At 40.9% G+C, this 17,825-nt stretch overlaps 1 protein-coding gene across 7 annotated transcripts in view; it reads left to right on the top strand.

Annotated features, from left to right (window-relative positions):
• The window catches only part of rerea (arginine-glutamic acid dipeptide (RE) repeats a), a 185,528-nt gene that overhangs the window by 61,604 nt on the left and 106,099 nt on the right, over positions 1–17,825 (top strand). The window lies entirely within an intron of this gene.

Below are 17,825 nucleotides of genomic sequence, written 5' to 3' on the forward strand. Positions count from 1 at the left end.
AAAACAATTATTTGCGCCACACACGTCAATCACACTGTTGCAAAGTGATTGACGCATAAACCAATTAAAAAGGTATTTACGCTCACATCATACCAAAACTAGATTTACTTCCTGCTTACCTGTCAATGAATTATGGGAAATGAAGTCAAACTAGTAAGTTAACATACTGGAGACGTATTGGCAATTCATTTTTAAAGGTGAGGGGTTAGGGAAGGCGAGCATTGTACCCACGCAGTTTAACTGGAGATGCATTCATAGGCCACTCACACAGTAGGCTATTTCAAACACCAATAGATATTCAAATTAAATGCAACGGCAGTAACTAGTTTGTGAGCACATTGCAGGGGGTATGTCGGAACATTTTATCATTCATTTGATTAAGCAAAATCAGATAGCCCGCATATGGGATATAACAATGGGACCAAGCAAAACAGGTTGTGAGTTCAACTCTCGTTTGAGCATTAGCGGAATTTTTAACACAACCGTCGGTCACCAGATTGCAGAGTGAATAAATGTGTTATAAATAGTTGCTGGTCAGAATGAACGGCATGTCTTTTTCAGCTCACTTTTCCCAGTTTTTATTTTTGCGTATCTGTTCCCTCCCGTCATAATCGAATTTGAATGTTTTGGGAAGGACAGTGTCTGGTGAATTGTGTACCATTTGAAAACTGTTGAAGGAGCAGCAGATTAACTTGACTTCCCCCTTCAGCACCCCAGAGGCTATGAACTCTGGCCTGAGCACATGCAGCTCTCACTGTGGGGGTGACTGTGAAAAGAAGAGGGCTGTGCCTGTTGCTGAAAAGAGCAAGGGGGGCTGCTTAGTTGGTGGGATGCGTGTATTAAAGGGGGGGGCAGATGAGGATTTGAAAGCAGACCCAATTATTTGTCTGAAAGGCGGCTTATCTAATGTTTTCCAGTCTGTGAGGACCAGAACTGCGTGTGTCACTGCACTCCAGTCAAAATGACAAAATTGGTTTTTGCTGAGTATTCACGTGACACCAGTCAGAAGTTTTAGAGCTGCCGGCCAATTTAACGACCAAAAGAAAAACGGCTTTTGACAGTGATCGGAGGAAGTATTTCTTTCGTACTCGAAATATTTGGCTCGGCTGTTACTCAGATGTTGCATAGCTAATTGTGAGGAGTTAATCTCCAACATTCCTGCTCGGCTTCCTGTAACCCCCTCCACCCCTTGCCTAAAGATTGAAGATATGATGAATTTACTGGAGTTAGGTGACGCCGCGTGGACTCGCTTGCAGATAACGCACGTTATTGTAATGAAAAGGACGTTATAAGCCCTCAAAAACAGTCGGGCTAGTTAAAGTGCTGCTCGTGCTATAAAAGCGTTAGAGGAATGTTGCTGTGTGGCATTGTATAAACACCAGGTGCAGTTCTGGTTAAACATTTGACTGAGGCCGGCTGCCTGTTTCCGATTAGAACTACGCCACATCAACGTTGGTTTTCTTTCCATGGCGTCATTATGGTGCAACTAGTTTTGATGCGATAGGGGATTCATTCTTTTGTTACTTTTTTCATTGTGGCTGTTTGCCATTTTATCCTTTCCTAATTTAAACTCCTTTGTTCTCCGTTTAGTAATCACGCTTGACTTTTACTGTAATTCCACCGTGCTGACTTATGCGTGATTTCAGGACGATTTCGTTTGTTTGTTTGACAGTAGTCAGAATATTTGTTTTAGTTTGTGCAATTCTCAACATTGTGTTCTTGCTGACACTCAGCCACAAATCATATGAAAAACATTTTACATCCCCATCTCACCATTTATGTTGTCGCTTCAAGAAGAATATAACTTAATACTATATAATATACATGATATGTATACAAAAAAAAAAAAAAAAAATGTATATATATATATATATATATATATATATATATATATATATATATATACACATACATGATTTAAAATTAGTGTTGACATAAACTGGAAACTCAATAATTTTTGCATAACTTGCTTAAAGGGATAGTGCATTTATTTAGCTATTTCAAGCAATAGGAAGAGAACATTTTGTTTATAATTATGTAATTAAAATTTTCCGCCTGCAAGAAATACCCTTAAATACGCATTTTTCTACTTGCTGTCGACTGAGTGACATAAAATGTGCTCCAGGCTCCACCAATCATGGATCACCTTTTGGTCATGTGACGTTCACAAGCTGAACTGCGATTGAGTGAGTTATCATTACGTGATACTTCAGCAGGTGACTTCATTTTTAGCCAACAGAAAGTGGGGATAAACGTGTTAAACGTATTAATTTTAAGTGAAAATGATTTTTGTGATCAAATAAACTCAACATTCAGTCCCAATGATATTTTATGTTTCAAGGATCCAGACAGTTAAACTCTTGAATTTACCTGTATTTTTTTTTTATTATTATTATTTAATGTTATGCGAAAAGACTGTCTAAAAATGAGTGAAACTAAAATAGTTAACTGTCAAAAAATATCAACTTTTTATCGCTAGAACTAGCTAAAATCGTGCCACTTTCGCAACGTGTCGATTTCATGATTGAACTCGTGTTCAAATCTTTGAATAGTTTGATTAATTCAATTTATTGCGCCACCCAACTTTTGTCAATGTTTGCAAACACTAATTTTGTTTATTTAGCTATTGACTCTTCTGCATTTGAGCATGTTTAATCAGGAGACTGGCTTCCTCCTGTTGTGTTCACAGTAGCGTGAACGGGTTCATATACATCAGCAAGCATTCACTCAGGCTCCACTTAAGGGTGCGCTATCCATTTATTTTCACTACTTGGCGGACAGGCTGAAAGGGGAAGTGGTCAACCATGTTAAAGTGATGCGCACGCCATTCTAAACGTTTAATGCGGTCAGCTCGGATGAGAATTTAGCAGTAAAATCCGGCCATTATACCACTGTTTATTACCATCCGGCGTTCCGTTTGAAACGCCACTCGCAACACTTTGAACCCGGCCCGCACTTTGATCCCGGTCCGAATGCTCTTGTCTGTGGCGGCCGCTCACGTAAAGGGAGGTGAAGTAGCAGCGTGAGTCACCCCTTGCGCAAACAGCACTCGTAGCAGAGAGCTGGTAAACATTCAGCTCACACACTCGCACATGTTTGAGTGTCACCTCTGAGGAATCTGACATCTGTATCAAAGAGGCTGTTTCCCAGCACGGACAGGAGAGGAAGAGGGAAGGACATGTTTCGTAGAAAGGGCCCGCGCCGGCTGTCCGGCCGCTTAGAGGCGCATGAATGTTTGACAGAGCGCTGGAAAAATATTATTTAATGTGCTCGCACAATAGCGCTGCTGGGATTGCACCATACTGTGTTTCTGGCCCCTTTTCCTTCCTGTGACAGGACGATGGCAGCTACTAGCTGCTTGAAGAAGAAAAAGAAACACATCTTGAGGTTGACTTTTTTTTTTTTTTCCTCCCGAATGATGTAATCAACAAAGAGTTGGAGGAAAGAGTTGTAAATGATGCAATGTTGACATGCTTCTCATTTTCTCTCTAATAAGCGAAAGTCCCCTGATGTCTGTATATTTTGTTAATTCGTTTGAATGACTCTAATCTATTTAAATTTACGTAATTTCCCAAATACAAGATGCGCCTTTTCCCCAAAAAATTAAGGTCAAAAGTATGGGTGCATCCTATGAACAGTTACTCAAAATTAGAGTTATTGTTTTTTTTTTTACACCATCCAAGGAAGATCCGTTAGCCACATAAGCCAAGTTTTGACGCGAAAATGTGCATTTTTATATCTTTCGTATTCTTACTTACAATAATTACCGTAAAGGGACGAGCGAGAGCAATATTGTCATTAAAAGAAGAGAGTAGACTGAACCAACATCCGAGTCCATCCTTATACTCACACACAGGAATATTGCTAAAACGAAGGGGATCATTTTAAGGTTTGCCAAGGTATACATCCGTTTGCATCGGTTAGAGAGCACGGAATTTGACCCATTTATTAATTGTTGTGTTTACACACAATTCTAACCTTGGTGGAACACGGATGCCGTGCAACTTGGGGGATTTATGGTCAAATGAGCTTGAACCGCGTTGCGAGGAAAAGGAAAAACTATACTGTTTCGAGCGCATTGAACGTTTCACTGCCGAGGCATTCACTGACCAGTCACAGTGTGAGAAATCTGACACTCAACAAGCAACAAATGTATAACTTACAAGAAAAAATTTACCAAGATAAGATTTAATCTGTTTTTCTTTAGTTTTTCCATTGTCACCATACTCTTAATGCATCCTACACACAGTAGCATATAAAATACCAGAATTTGACCCTAAAATTAAGGGTGCGTCCTATACACAGGAATTTGGGGAATTACGGTACTTCTAAATGACCCAGTTGTTATGCTAGTCATCAATGTGAATGAAATTCCCAGTTAGCCTCACGGAGGAAAAAAACGAAGACCATTTGTAAGGTACTGATTAGATAAATGTCTCGTAATTACTACCGTCTGTTTGGCAGTGTGAATGCTGCCTGGTTACAAACACACACACACACACACACATAACCCGCTGTCACCCTCCCACTCTTGACCTCAACAATACAGGATTTGCGAGAGCTGCCTCATCATAAAGAAAGGCAGAAAATCAATGAGAAGCCTTGGCTTCCATGCCATTGTTGCCACTATTTTCATCCCACTAAATACAAGCAGACATGCTTGTGCAAAGGACTATTGCCTGCGTCTTTTCTGAACTGAAAACAGTTTTTTGGTGGGAGTAGTTTGTTTATGTGATAGCTGCAAGCATTTGAAGACAACAGCATTGCCGACGACATCCGTAGCTGTCTGGGAATGTTTCAGCGTTTGATGTCATCAAATAAGTCAACGCTGGAGAAGCATTTTCACGATTGTCGTCGTTTTCTCAAGGGAAATTGTGCTTATAGTGCTGGGGAATAAATCGATTCATATCCATGGATTGGTCATTTTAAAAATGAAAGGTTTGAAAATCGAGATTTGCAAATGCGGCGGAGTGATTGATGGGTAGACTAAAAATTTTGTCTATAATTGACAGTTTTTGCACCAATTTTAAACACTTTAGCCCAACACTTGAAAAATTAGGGAAAAAAAAAAAAGAAATAATTACCCGGGATTGAATGTCTGGACCTTTTAAAAACGTAAAATTACGTCTTTGGGATTGAATGAATATGTTTGATAGCGAAGTGATTTTTCACATACAACAATGCTTTTAAAAACACATTTTGTCACTTGCTGCAGACTGAAAATCAGATCGATCTTGGTTCAGCTTATGAATGTCACATGATCAACTGGTAAGCCATGATTGGTGGGAACGAGCCTTGAATACAGGTGATGATTTTCAGCTGGCATCCAGTACAAAAATAGTTTTTTAAAGATAGTAAAAATGATTTCAGTTTCAAATTAATCATTCAAATAGCTTTACGGCTAAATAAGTGGACGATACCTTTAAGCAAGTTATGTACAAGTATGACTACGTTTTGCTAAAGCTGATTTTAAAGCTGCATTCATTATATTTGCATGAATATAATACAACTTTAAATGCAGGTTTGTTTGATTATGATTTAGATGGTGAAAATAAACCATTCAGAATGATTGAAAAAAAAAAAAGGATTTTCCACACTATAAGGCGCACCTAAAGCCTTATTTATTTATTTTTTTAAACTGATGGTGCGCCTTATAATCAGGTGCGCCTTATATATAGATCAATATTGAGATACTATATCTCAATATATACTATATATTGAGTACCTGTTTCTTTTGTGTGTTTACAAGGTTAGTCATATTGACATTGAGTTATTATGCTATTGAGTTATTATTGTTATTACTTGAGTATTACTATATTGTGATTGAAAACGTTTTAAATAAATATGTCAATAATTGAGGGTGCGCCTTATAATCCGGCGCGCCTTATATATGGAAAAGGTTTTCAAATGTGCCATTAATTGGGAGTGCGCCTTATAATCCGGTGCGCCTTATAGTGCGGAAAATACGGTAATGGCGATTTCCTTTTTTGGCCGAGCCCATACTTGCCCCACATTTGATGGCACACACATGAAAGGGCGCTTAGGAGTCATTCGGTAGTACTTTCTGCCGGCCGAATACGCAACGCGAGCATGATGAAGTGGCGTTGTGCTATGACTGTTCATAAAAAATTCCATCTAATTTGTTGTATGCACAGTAGAAGGGCCGATATGTTTAATTAACATAAACCCCAGGAGCCAGGAACGAGTGAGAAATTGGCGTAATTGAAAACAGGTCCTATCTTCTTTCCTCCCCTCCGTGTGCGCGCGCATATCCTTGAAGCGGCTCGGCTCATCGGAGGGCACTTTCACACATGTTAAGAGTGCGAGTGTGTGCGCGAGAGAGACATCTGGCTTTGTTAAAGGCGGCGCGTGGTCATAAAGTGGAATGGCGATTCCCCACAGGGCTACCTGCTCTGAACGCCGTCATACGGAGCCTTCTTGTCACTCCCTATTGACGTCCCATCTGACAGCAGCTCGGCGGCGTCGACACTCGAGCTCGACTTAACAATCATGGGAGATAAAGAGACACTACATTAATTTTCAGACACTAAAGCAGCTAGCGTTAAGACTTTAATGTGTGTTTTTATGGAGCGCTTCCATTTGCCCGCTGTTTAATCCCTCAAAGATGCATAGACTCACCCTTCGGGATGTTTTTTTCAACAAACATGCTTTTCCTGACCATTTCGGAGTAATTGTTACAAAATATGATAATCAAGTAACTGCAGCAGGGAAGTGTCCTTTCTGTCCGTATCCTATTTTAGAGAGTAAACATTTAATGCCTTTAAATGTATCACCGCTTTATTTATGCATAGAATCTGCTGTTAACTCTGAATTATACATAAGTCAATGAATAATGCATCAGTGCCATTCCTTAATGATTACTTGCCAGGCAGTGAATGGTAATATTTGCTGATACATTCAGCCATTGATCTTGCTTGTGTTTAACCGGGCTGGTAGAAATGATGTTGCTCCGTTTTGTCTTAAGGGAAGGGCGCCGCACCCTCCTTTTTTTTTTCTCTCGCTCTCTCTTTTAATTCGTGGGGAGGTAATCAAAAGCAAGCTAATTGCTGTTTTCTTTTAGCCATGTCTTGGAAATGACAAGAAGAAACCTCTCAGGGGCGAAAACAAAATGGATGTATTTTCTCAGAGCACACACTATCCTTCCCTAGCTCGTATTTATAGATGGCATCTGTTCCATTTTTACTTAAGATCTCCGAAACGGGGAAAGCTTTCTCCATCTCCTGGCTGCTTTTAAGATGAGTTATTCATCCCCGGGATTTCAACAGATCAATGTCCAATTACAATTTTGTCTTTACTGGCTTGTAGCTGCGTTTGTTTGAAGTGCGCGAGTCTAGACCCTGTCTCCCGGACTGGTAATTTAACCTCTCCTTCGTAAGGGTTCTTTTGATACCGTCTTTATTGGCGTTGGTCTCAACAGCTGCGCCGAGCCAGATTAGTGCCACATGATCTCCATACTGTCGTGAAGCTAGCCTTGCCGTAGCCTTGACACGCTGGCCGCTACCGCGCGGGTATATTGCTTGTCCGCGCGATGGGAAAATATTGACTTGTTGTCACTCACTCATTTGATTAGGCGGACGGCTGATTTTGCTTTTCATTTGTCTCCCCGGCAACGTAAATTGGAAAACAGTGCGGCGGTTCCCTTTCGATTTATCAAGGAAGCGCTGGAGCATTGCGGTCCATAACATCTGGAAGACCTTTCTCAATGAACGGCTTTGTCACTCGCCGAGTATCATTTGCGCTCGTCTGCTCGGCTCCGCCAAAAATCCAACATTCAGCCGCTGCGTGGGAGTGATGTACTCCATTGAAACCACTCGTATTTTCCACTTTAGCAAAGTGAGATGTGTTAAGACTTATTTTGTTTTGTCGGGAAAATATCAGACTAATGCAATTTCAAGGCAATACATTGAGCGGGGTGAGATAAACACATTTCAAATCCCTTTCGAATCGGTTTGTCTTCTAAATTTGACAATATATGGAAGTAGGCGTGGGCGAAGAGCAGATATCAGGCCTCGCAAAGTACAATGTATTGAATAGAATACTTGTAAAATGCATTTATTGTCATTGCATTGCAGGTATACAACAAAATCGGCAGCACCTCATCCAAATAGTTTTGTTTGCATCCTAAGTGATCAAAGTTGCAATGTTTGTCTTTTACAAAGTTGAAAACAAGTTGGCACTCAATCAATATAATACAATGTGCTTCATTTGTTTACAAAAGTATTTCATGCAAGGCAGACGTTTTGGACTTTAATTCTAAGAGGAAGTTATGCATGCTAACTCATTTTCTCTCATTTTTACTTCGATTAGTTTGATTGTGTGATTTATGGTTCATTTTTATAGGGTGCATTTCCTCATATTTGTTTTTATTTGAATAAGCTACTAAGGTTGAATGTGAGTTGCAGTGGATGGATATAACTACTCGTTTTTTAGCTTCTGACAAAATTCGTCTTTGCTAAGTGGTAAACAAATACGATTAGCATTAGTGCACTGTGGTGCAAACATGGCTATATGAACCTATTTTTAAAGTAGATTTACCGGACTTGGTCGACGTTTTTCTCAGCACTAAATAAATCCTTTTTTTTTTTTTTTTTTTTTTTTTAAATACATGTTTTTTGATTAGTTTGTTACACATGCTTGCTCTGTGTTTTCACACTGTAGCCATAGAAATTGGCCTAGCAATTATAACAAAGTTAACGTGTAAATGTGCTGCATAACGGCTTGTAACAAAAGTGGTCAACTTCTTCGCATAAAGGTAGCAATTTTAGCCAATCTCCAAAATGAATCGTAAAAATTGAAAGACTGAAGAACAGTTAACATCCTATCGCTAATGATTTGCAAGCGTGATGTAGCTTTATTTTCATTTGGACTGCTGCCAGTCCTCTAACCAGTAATAATGAATAATTAAGTCATATAGCAGTGTGTTCTGTGGACCTGGTCATAATGAGAGCACCTTACAGGGATCACCAGTGGCCTTGTTCCTGCAAAAATAATGAGGTAGACACTCTGAGCTGCCCCAGGCTACATGTCAGTGGCTGATCTCTCTCTGAACCGGCAAATCATCGAATGTTTTTTTTTTTTTAATGCTAAAAAGACAGGCTAATGGCTTTTCTTGATGTGTGTGTGCGCATGTAAGAATGCTTACAGCATCACTAGCGTTCATTCACTGGCTCATCTAATTGGGTTGATTGTCAAGCTGAGTCGAGGCAGACGGGGAGGAAAAAGACAGAGCGTTCGGGGGGGAGGGGGGCGTTATTCTCAGGAAGGAATGACTGCACAATCCAGATATGTAAACAAGATTTGAAAGCGTTTAAGTTACTACGTTCATACCAGCGTGCGTTTCCGGTTGATGTGTATAGCTATGGGAAGGAAACATCCTATGCTTTGCCCAGACATGTGCCCGGCTAAACATTTAAAACATGTAAACCGCACTCGGGATATGGGAGAGCTTGAGTAAATCATTCACTGTGACGCTGCACCATAAAACAAAGAGAGGGGAGAGTTAAAGGCAACAGATGCTCACATGGTTTGATTGTGCTTATTGGAGCATGACCTCTCCAGTCTAAACAGTAGACAATGATGCTGTGTCTGGCTAATACTCTGCCACTCATCTGTTCTCCAGAGGCATTTGCTGATTTTATTTTCGCTTCATGTTTATGCATTTCGCTCCAAATCTTGCATCTTTTTGTTTTGTTTTGCCCATGCTCGCTAACATAATAGTGCACTTAGAATCCTGTGAATACAGTGGATCTCTGCCATTCGTGGAGGAAAGCAACTGTTTCCGCAAATAATAAGCAAAGGTGATATAATTACTTCCAGTAGCATGTTGGAGAATTCAAATTCTAGCTTTTATTTTTATTTGTTTTTACATCAGACATTTTAATCTTTCTACAATTAAATATATGCACATAAATGACGAAATGTTACGTTTGGCACATTGGTGATTTTAATTTCTTATAAAATTGGAGGTTCACGTGATAGCGATCAGAAGTGGGAGTCAGAGGCGGGGTGAATTAAGAAGCCAAAAACTGGCCTTTTACTGAATTCAAAACGAACTGGAGAGCTAACAAAGCACTAAATAATTATAGCATTAAACCGGTCCCTTTGAGAAACCACTATTCGCAACAACGGTTCGGCCCGCTGGTGAATTCCCCAAATCCTAATTTTCGCTACTTGGACATTTTCCACTTACTTTGTAACTAATAAATGAAACGTTGCTGTTCACTTGACTGAATCTCTTTTCCCCATCTCCAGAATAAAACCAAAAGTAAAAAAAAAAAAAAAATGTGAACGTCTCCTCGGATAAGGTTGGCGTGTATTTACTCTTGCACAGGAAAAACGGGCAGTGTAGAGGCAGTACAAGGACCTTCCTCCTAACTCTGACATTACATTGATGAGTGAAACGGACATTTCTTTACTATGTGCTTGGGTTGGGCCGGTGACGAGAGTGCAAAATAATCAGAAATCTTTGATTTGCATCGGTGAAGCTAAATAACACTTTATATATACTGTATACAAAAAAAAAGCAAAGCGACATTTAGGAAAAGGCAGACTATATTATTTTGACTTTATTGTAATTTTGGTTCCTTTGAATGTTAATATTATACGTTAGTGTAGCAAGGGCATTAGCAAGCATTGTATTTTTCTGTGTGCCGAGTTGTGATTTTCCAAGGGCTTTAGAACAGATCAATGCTGTCTGCATCTATATAGGTTGTGAGAAGATGCTTTTGTTTTTTCAAAACAAAGTGCAAAGTTATATATACTGTAAATGTCATTTTGCCTCAAAGCAAAGGTAAAAATTCTGGACTTTTTTTTAACCACATGAGAGAAAACCTTGAATGAGGTTTTCCCCAGTCAAGGGGTGGTTACGTTCTGGATAAAGAAAAAACAATGCACGTGGAGATTGACTCTACCCTTTGTAAAAAGACAGCTTATAATGTTTTGCTGGCTTCAAGTAAGTGAATGAGTGACTCTAGTGGAATAAATGACAAAAGCAGTCAAGAGTAACCGCTATGACAGATCAAGATGACTACATTTGCTCGACAAAGACCAGTTCAGAAGCAGGCCAGTTTGCCAACATGCCTTTCTTGGGGCGAGCGTCTCTGGCAGGATCGGGACAGTGATCTATAGCCACGTTCCACCAAACGCTACACTTGACTTCATCTTGACATGGTACAGTTTGAAGTGATAAAAACCCTGATCTGGTGCGAGATTCCACTTTGGGGTGTGGAACTAAAACAGCATAACAATAGTTGCGTGACTTATAGCAAACCAGCTTGACTGTCTGCCAGTGAATTCACCAAATACAAGGAACCAGAAACAATTTGATGCTGTTTGCTGACATTTATTGTTGACAACATCCACAGTATTTTGAAAATGAGATTCTCCATTTGAGATTCTCCACAACCCTAACCATTTCGAAAAGCAGTATAACAACCGACTAATTGAATATTGATTTCCTCCCACCCCCATCATAGTAAATGACCCTGCCTAACACGGTAGCATATCCGACAGAAGAGTCAGGAAAATAAGGTTGTGATTTTGCTGCAGCTTTTGTTGTAAATGAGCCCAAAGATTTAGTTATAACCCATAAGCAGTCCATTTTGCCAACATGTGGTTCCAGGGGTGAGTGTGACTCATTGTGATGATAAGACCGGACATCTGGATCCCGGGGTCTAAATTGCCCTCGGCCCCCCCAACCTCGTCCCCGCCTATCAGACTGCAGGCATTGGTGCTCATGCACTACACCACTTACTCTGGTGCACCCCACCGCCCGCCGTAGGGCTTATCTTGCTAGCATAACAAAGCTAACAAAGAGGATTGAAACCAATAGGATACACAACATAACTCCTCGTCAAAATGGAGGCCTTTGTTCAGAGATAATTGGAGAAGACATCATAGGGAGTGAGGAGTTGTAGTAGCAGTAGAGCTTTTCATCCTCAAACGCTCAGCGTGTTGTTGCTGAAGGAGATCCCTTTCCTGATAAGGCTTCACAGAAAGGTATTCTCCTGGGACTGGGCTGTTGAGGGATTTCTACAGTTCTGCCATGTGCTGATTAAAGGAACACTTGTAGGTAATCCCTTTTAAAAACATACCTTTGTTGTGTGAGCTGAGGTGCGGTGTGAGAAGAAGATGCATGATTTGCATTTTGCAACGGTTCTCACCTTGGTGTGATCTGCCACTCTGCTCGGATAAATGTTTAATGACAACATGAGTGGCTGAAATAGAGCTATTACATACCGCTGCTGAGAAATGGATGGGCTATTTAGAGCCCATACTCTTCCATAAGGCCACGGCATTAGCAGATACTACAGCCCAAGGTTGTTAGTGTTGAGTGTGTGTTTGTGCGTGTAAGGTGTGTCTCTTCAAACTTGCTGGAGTGATGAAAAGTAAAGGCCTAGCTAGATTAATCCGAGATGCGACAAATGTGACCAAGGCACGCTGGAATATTTATGGAAATACACCTTAACAACTGACAAATCACGTACCTTTGGCACGTGGTTAAGAAGTAATACCCCTCCATACCACAGGCGGCGGTAGTGACTATTTCTGATTGTTAGAAAAAGTCATCAGGAAAGCTCTCGGTTGTTAGAAGTGGTGATCAGGAAAGCTCTTTATAGGGAGCGGGATAATAAAATGTAAAAATGCTGATTGTTTTTACCCCCCACGGAACCCTCACACTCTTGACACAGTATCATGCAATCCAGTTGTATCTCCATGTCTTCCCTTTGTTGACATACCATTATAGTACCATCGTAAAATTCCAGTCTCTCTTGCACCATAAGCCCCCCTTCACCGACGTTATTTACCCTACCTTACTCGACGGAAGCCCAATGTTCTTTGGGTTTTTGATCAGAGTATAGTAGCGTAGAGCCGAGTCGATAACCGTTGCTGAAAACATGGCTATAGTGACATCGATCTTCTCACTCTTCTGTCTGACAGCGTACGTTGAAATGCAGAGGGTCACGATATACAAACTGAGCGAAATTCGTTTTGGGTTACCGTGTATCCGCGTTCGATCCTTCCTGTTTTTGCATCTTGCGCTGATTCCCTAGCTAACAGGCAGCGGTCAAATATTTCGACCGTCCGACGCATATTCAACATGCCGAATCTGCCAAAAACGTCTCCCGTCATCCCGCCAAAGGCTTTGACGTATGAATGGTGTTTTCTGAACTCATCAACGGCACGTACCAGGAAATGCACATTTCCTGACTTCTGACGTCGGATTGGTATAACTAGGCCACATGAGCTGCACTCTGTTATTTAGCAGTCATCCTTGAGTCCTCCATGAACTGCACGCCCTTTGTGTGTGCTCCTCACTGAGGTTAATATACAAGAATCCTGTTATGGCACATGTCACTTGAACTATTAGCAGGGGTGCTACAGCTGTATGGCTTTGCCCTTTACCTTCTTGGTCCTCCGGGCTTGTCTCATGTTTTTCTTTTCACTCAAAACGGATTTGAAGGATTGCGTCGCAGCTTGCTAAGAGGTCATCACCATGGTGTAAAATGTTATAAAAAATTGCGATCCTCCTCTAAGATTTGCACCTTGAAAGGCTCGCTTTAGCATTTTTGACGGCGATCACGCCGAAGCTTAAATGCGGGCCCGACTGTACTCATTTCTCCATGTTTACTCATTACGCGACGGCTGTTGTGAAAGCAATTACTTTCACCTTTCATGCTCGGCGCTTTCGAGTCACACTGCGCCTCTTAGTCCGTTTCACTGAAGTCCCCCTGTCCCCGCGGCTGCTAACCTGTCCAGAGTGGTTTACATTAGCATTTTATATGTCGGCAGGAGAAATAGGTGCGTAAACACTGCACGGTTATAGAAGCACTTCCCATCCCTGTATACCAGCTGCTTTTAGCTTCATCTGCACTGATGAGTGCCAAGATCAATAAAGCTCTTAGCGTAAAACCATTTCGATCAGGGCTGACTTTGGTTTGGCCCGTCGCGGATTTTGTATACATATATTTAAATGAAACAAAAATGTGATTAATTAAGTCACATCGCACGCGTTTCCCGCTGCTCGGACTCCAATAGACACATCAATTAGGAGGCATTTCCTACTCATGATCGAATCATAGTTTTGTCTTGCCGAGTAGCAAGTGAGTGGATGGACGCGGGGAAGTGCTGTGTAAAGTGATCCAGGCAGTTTTGCTGACTGAAGCAGAACGCCACGCTTTCTCTCCAGCACAACGAGCGGCATCATAAATAAGCTAAGAGCATGTTTTGAGAGGGATAAACTGTGATGTTTTGATAGGGAGCAGAAAGAAATTGTTAAAGGGCCCTTTGGACCTCTTGTTTGAGAAAAGGGAAAGACAGACATTTTTAGTGCCCCCGTTGCCCCTCCCGTTAATTATCATTTGATGGTTAGGAAATAAGAGAGGGTCGTATTATGAGCGTAATTATTCATTGCGGCTTTTGCCCTCACTCAACTACCCCTCCCCTCTTGTGCTCGGCGAGGAAGCTGGCAGGCCTGTCAATTTTCACCCCCCCCCCCCCCCCGCCCCCGCCCCCATAGCTTTTTAAAAGGAGGACAGGAGTGAGTAGGGTGAAGGGCGCCGTTTGCCCCCTGTGATATATGAGGAGCGACAGCAATGTACGTTAGGTGCATCTGAAAGAAAGACAGAAGGTCAAGGCGCATTACACTCCAGCCATTTACTGGCCTACACTGCAAATAGTGTTTGTACCTGCGTGTCTGTGTGCGTCAATGGCCTACACATTTTGAGATTGAAACGTGTGTAAACAAAGATTGAATGCAGCACTCTGGTGAATGTGCTCTCTGTGGCTTTTTGTACGCTTGCAGATGCAGAGGGGAAGCTATTTTAACATTGACCGTAGCTTAATAAAACTTTTTTTTTTTCTTCTCCATTCTGAGGTGGCAGAAGTGCTTGAAGCACGTTTCCTGTCTAATAAGCGCAGTGCATGATGTGCGCTAAACTTGACGCAGGCTTCCCATTACAGTTGAAACTTTGAGGTCAAACAGTTCGTTTCGGGACACTAGTCAACCGTTGCGTTGTTCTGATTTTTCGCATAAGAAATTATCTTTAAAGGGATACTGTACTTATCCATTTTAAGCTGTAAAAAGTTAGTATTTTAACTATAACAAGTTAACTGAGTTAATTTTCATGGACCCCTAATCCTTTTCAAAACATATTTTTTCACTTAATGTCAACTGAAAATACGCTCAAGGTTCAGGTAGCCAATCACAGCTTGCCTGTTTTTTGTTTTCAGTTTGGTCCGTAATTGATTATTACCGGAGCCTTGAGTTGGTGATGTAATTTTCAATCAACACAAAGTGGCAAAATGTGTCTCAGAGGTTTTTATTGAAGATGAAAAATAATTTAGTCATCAGATTTGTCATAAACAAATGATCTTTTCACACCAAAAATGGCTAAATGAATGTAGTATCCCTTTATAATACATTATGTACTGTATTATCAATCTGAGCAAGAGATGTCAAAATTAATTACTCAACAATTAATCTATTGTCAAATAATTAACAGCAATTTTAATAATTGACTAATGGGACAGAGCCATCGTTTGCCTTAAAATGATCAAAAATGCTCAAATCTCAACTGTAATTATTCATTTCTGTCGTCCTTTGTGAAATTTGCAAAATGATTCAACTGTGAATGCTTGTTTTGAACGTCGACATTTTGGTTTATGTCACACTTTCCTCAAGATTTTGTTGAATCATACAAGGAAAAGTACCTTTAAATTGTGAAGCCGTAGAATGTTTTATGCATGAATTGTGTGTTTCGTACGTCTTCCAGCTAAGGTACTGTTGCTTGGAAATCTTCCTGAAAATGTTCAGAGTTACTTAATGTGCTCGCTGCACAGCCGGGCATAAGTTGTAGGTTGTCATTAATGGTCCAGTGAGAGAAAGGAAAGCCAAGGAAAAAAACACCGTGGTCAAAGCCTAACATTAACATTCCAGGAATATCTGAGGCTTATTTACAGCCTTTTTTTTTTTTGAAAGCGTTGGAATAAAGTCAGCTGTTTTGTAACCTATTCAGACTGTGCACAGTTGAGGATGTAATGAGTAATCTTGGACATGTATCTTGAATGTGTGTGTGCTTGGAGGCACAACACATGGATCTTCAGATCAGCTGAGTCTCATTTTCACACTCACAAGGGCTCGGCTTTAATCTGTAGATGAGTGCTGTAGCTGTTCTGTTTTTCCAGGAATCGGATTGTTCTTTGCTGCTTCTGGTCATGTTTTACGACAATAATGGCCTGTTGTAGCTTCTGTGCTTTTCAAGTGAAGACCGAAGCATTAGCTTGCGGTGCAACTTGTAAATCATGCATGTCGTACCGCCTTTAAACATTTTTTACACTGATGCAAGGCTGGAAATAACCCGTTTTGCATTGTAGTTTGTTTGGTAGATTTTGTACTTTCTCAATCAATCAATCAAATTTTATTCGTATAGCCCTGAATCACCCAAGTCTCAAAGGGCTTCACGGGTGAAAAGAGGTCATGTCGAGACTTCTTTAGAAAAAACAAGTCATGCAGAGACATCTTTTCGGTGTAAGGTTCACAACAGCATCCCCTGTCAAAGCACCCAGGAGGGGGAGGAAAAACTCAAAAACCCATATCTGGGGAAAATCAGAAACCTTCAGAAGGGACCACAGGTGGGAGGAGCCTCCTTCCAGGCCTTATGTAAACGTAATCCCGCACATCGTTCGTGGCTAGCTCAATTCGTCGTTTATTGCGGCTTCACTCTCTCACAGATTTTCATTTATGACCATAACTTTGTTACAGAATCTCAAAGCTTTTTTTTTCATTACACTTTTTCTACATTTTAAGTCCGAACAGTTAAAAACTAGCGATTGGCTTTTATTTAGCCGTAGCCATGTTGTGCTTGCCTTCTGTTTGGCGTGAAATAAGGGAGAGCAATACAAAAGCTATGGAAGCTCATGAGGGCCTAACGTGCGACAGCAAAGAGGGAAGTAAAATATCAAATTTATTATTCTTGAAGTCGTCTATAACAAATTGAAATGAATTGAAAAAATAGATATATCAGCAGAAACCGTTTGTCTGAAGTTTTCGCTAGCTGCTAACAATTCGACAAGACATACGGTGCATTCAAATGCGGCTGAACATTTCAAACTCAGATTGGAAAAAAGGCCATTGATGCCAACATGAACAAATATGAATAATTATTGTTAATAATGCTAAAAGGTTGCTTCGGGTCCCCTGGGCTTAACCTGCAAAAATGAGAGAATAGCTTCTCAAATTAGGTAAATGATAACTTAAAACTGCAAAAAAAAAAAAAAATTGTGTGTGGCCTGTGTCTTTGTGGCTTAGTACTAAAATGCCACCTGTATGAGAGGCCCAGTCCTGAACGCTACATGTTTTATGAGCTGTCCTCAGAGGATATGGGAGCACTGAGCTAAGATCCTGCTTGTTCCAGCAGCGTTTATCACTCATGCCCACTTCCCACACTAGTTTTTTTTTTTTTTTTTTTTCATGTGTGCACCGAGGAAGTAAAAACACACCCAGCAATATATAGCGCTAATCCCCACCAGGCCTTTATAAATTGTGACTATTTGCACTCCCGGGTCACGGTGAGGAGATTCATGATTTTCTCCTCATGTGCATTTCAGAGGGCACACTCCTCATTGTGGAGGATCAGCGGCCACCACAGATGAGATGGTGGGTGTCAAAGCTGAACAACAGTGAATATCCCGCTCCCCCACCGACTCCTTTCAGAAGCCATTCTTTTCATTGTGCAAGCAAACTGTCAAGCGGGGAAGGTTCGCTGACAGCGTCTAGCTGCGTCTCGTCCGCGATGATTTGTGAG

Source organism: Hippichthys cyanospilos, chromosome 2 (assembly GCF_059441005.1).
Source record: "Hippichthys cyanospilos isolate Australia breed blue-spotted pipefish chromosome 2, RoL_Hcya_1.0, whole genome shotgun sequence".
Lineage (NCBI taxonomy): Eukaryota > Metazoa > Chordata > Actinopteri > Syngnathiformes > Syngnathidae > Hippichthys > Hippichthys cyanospilos.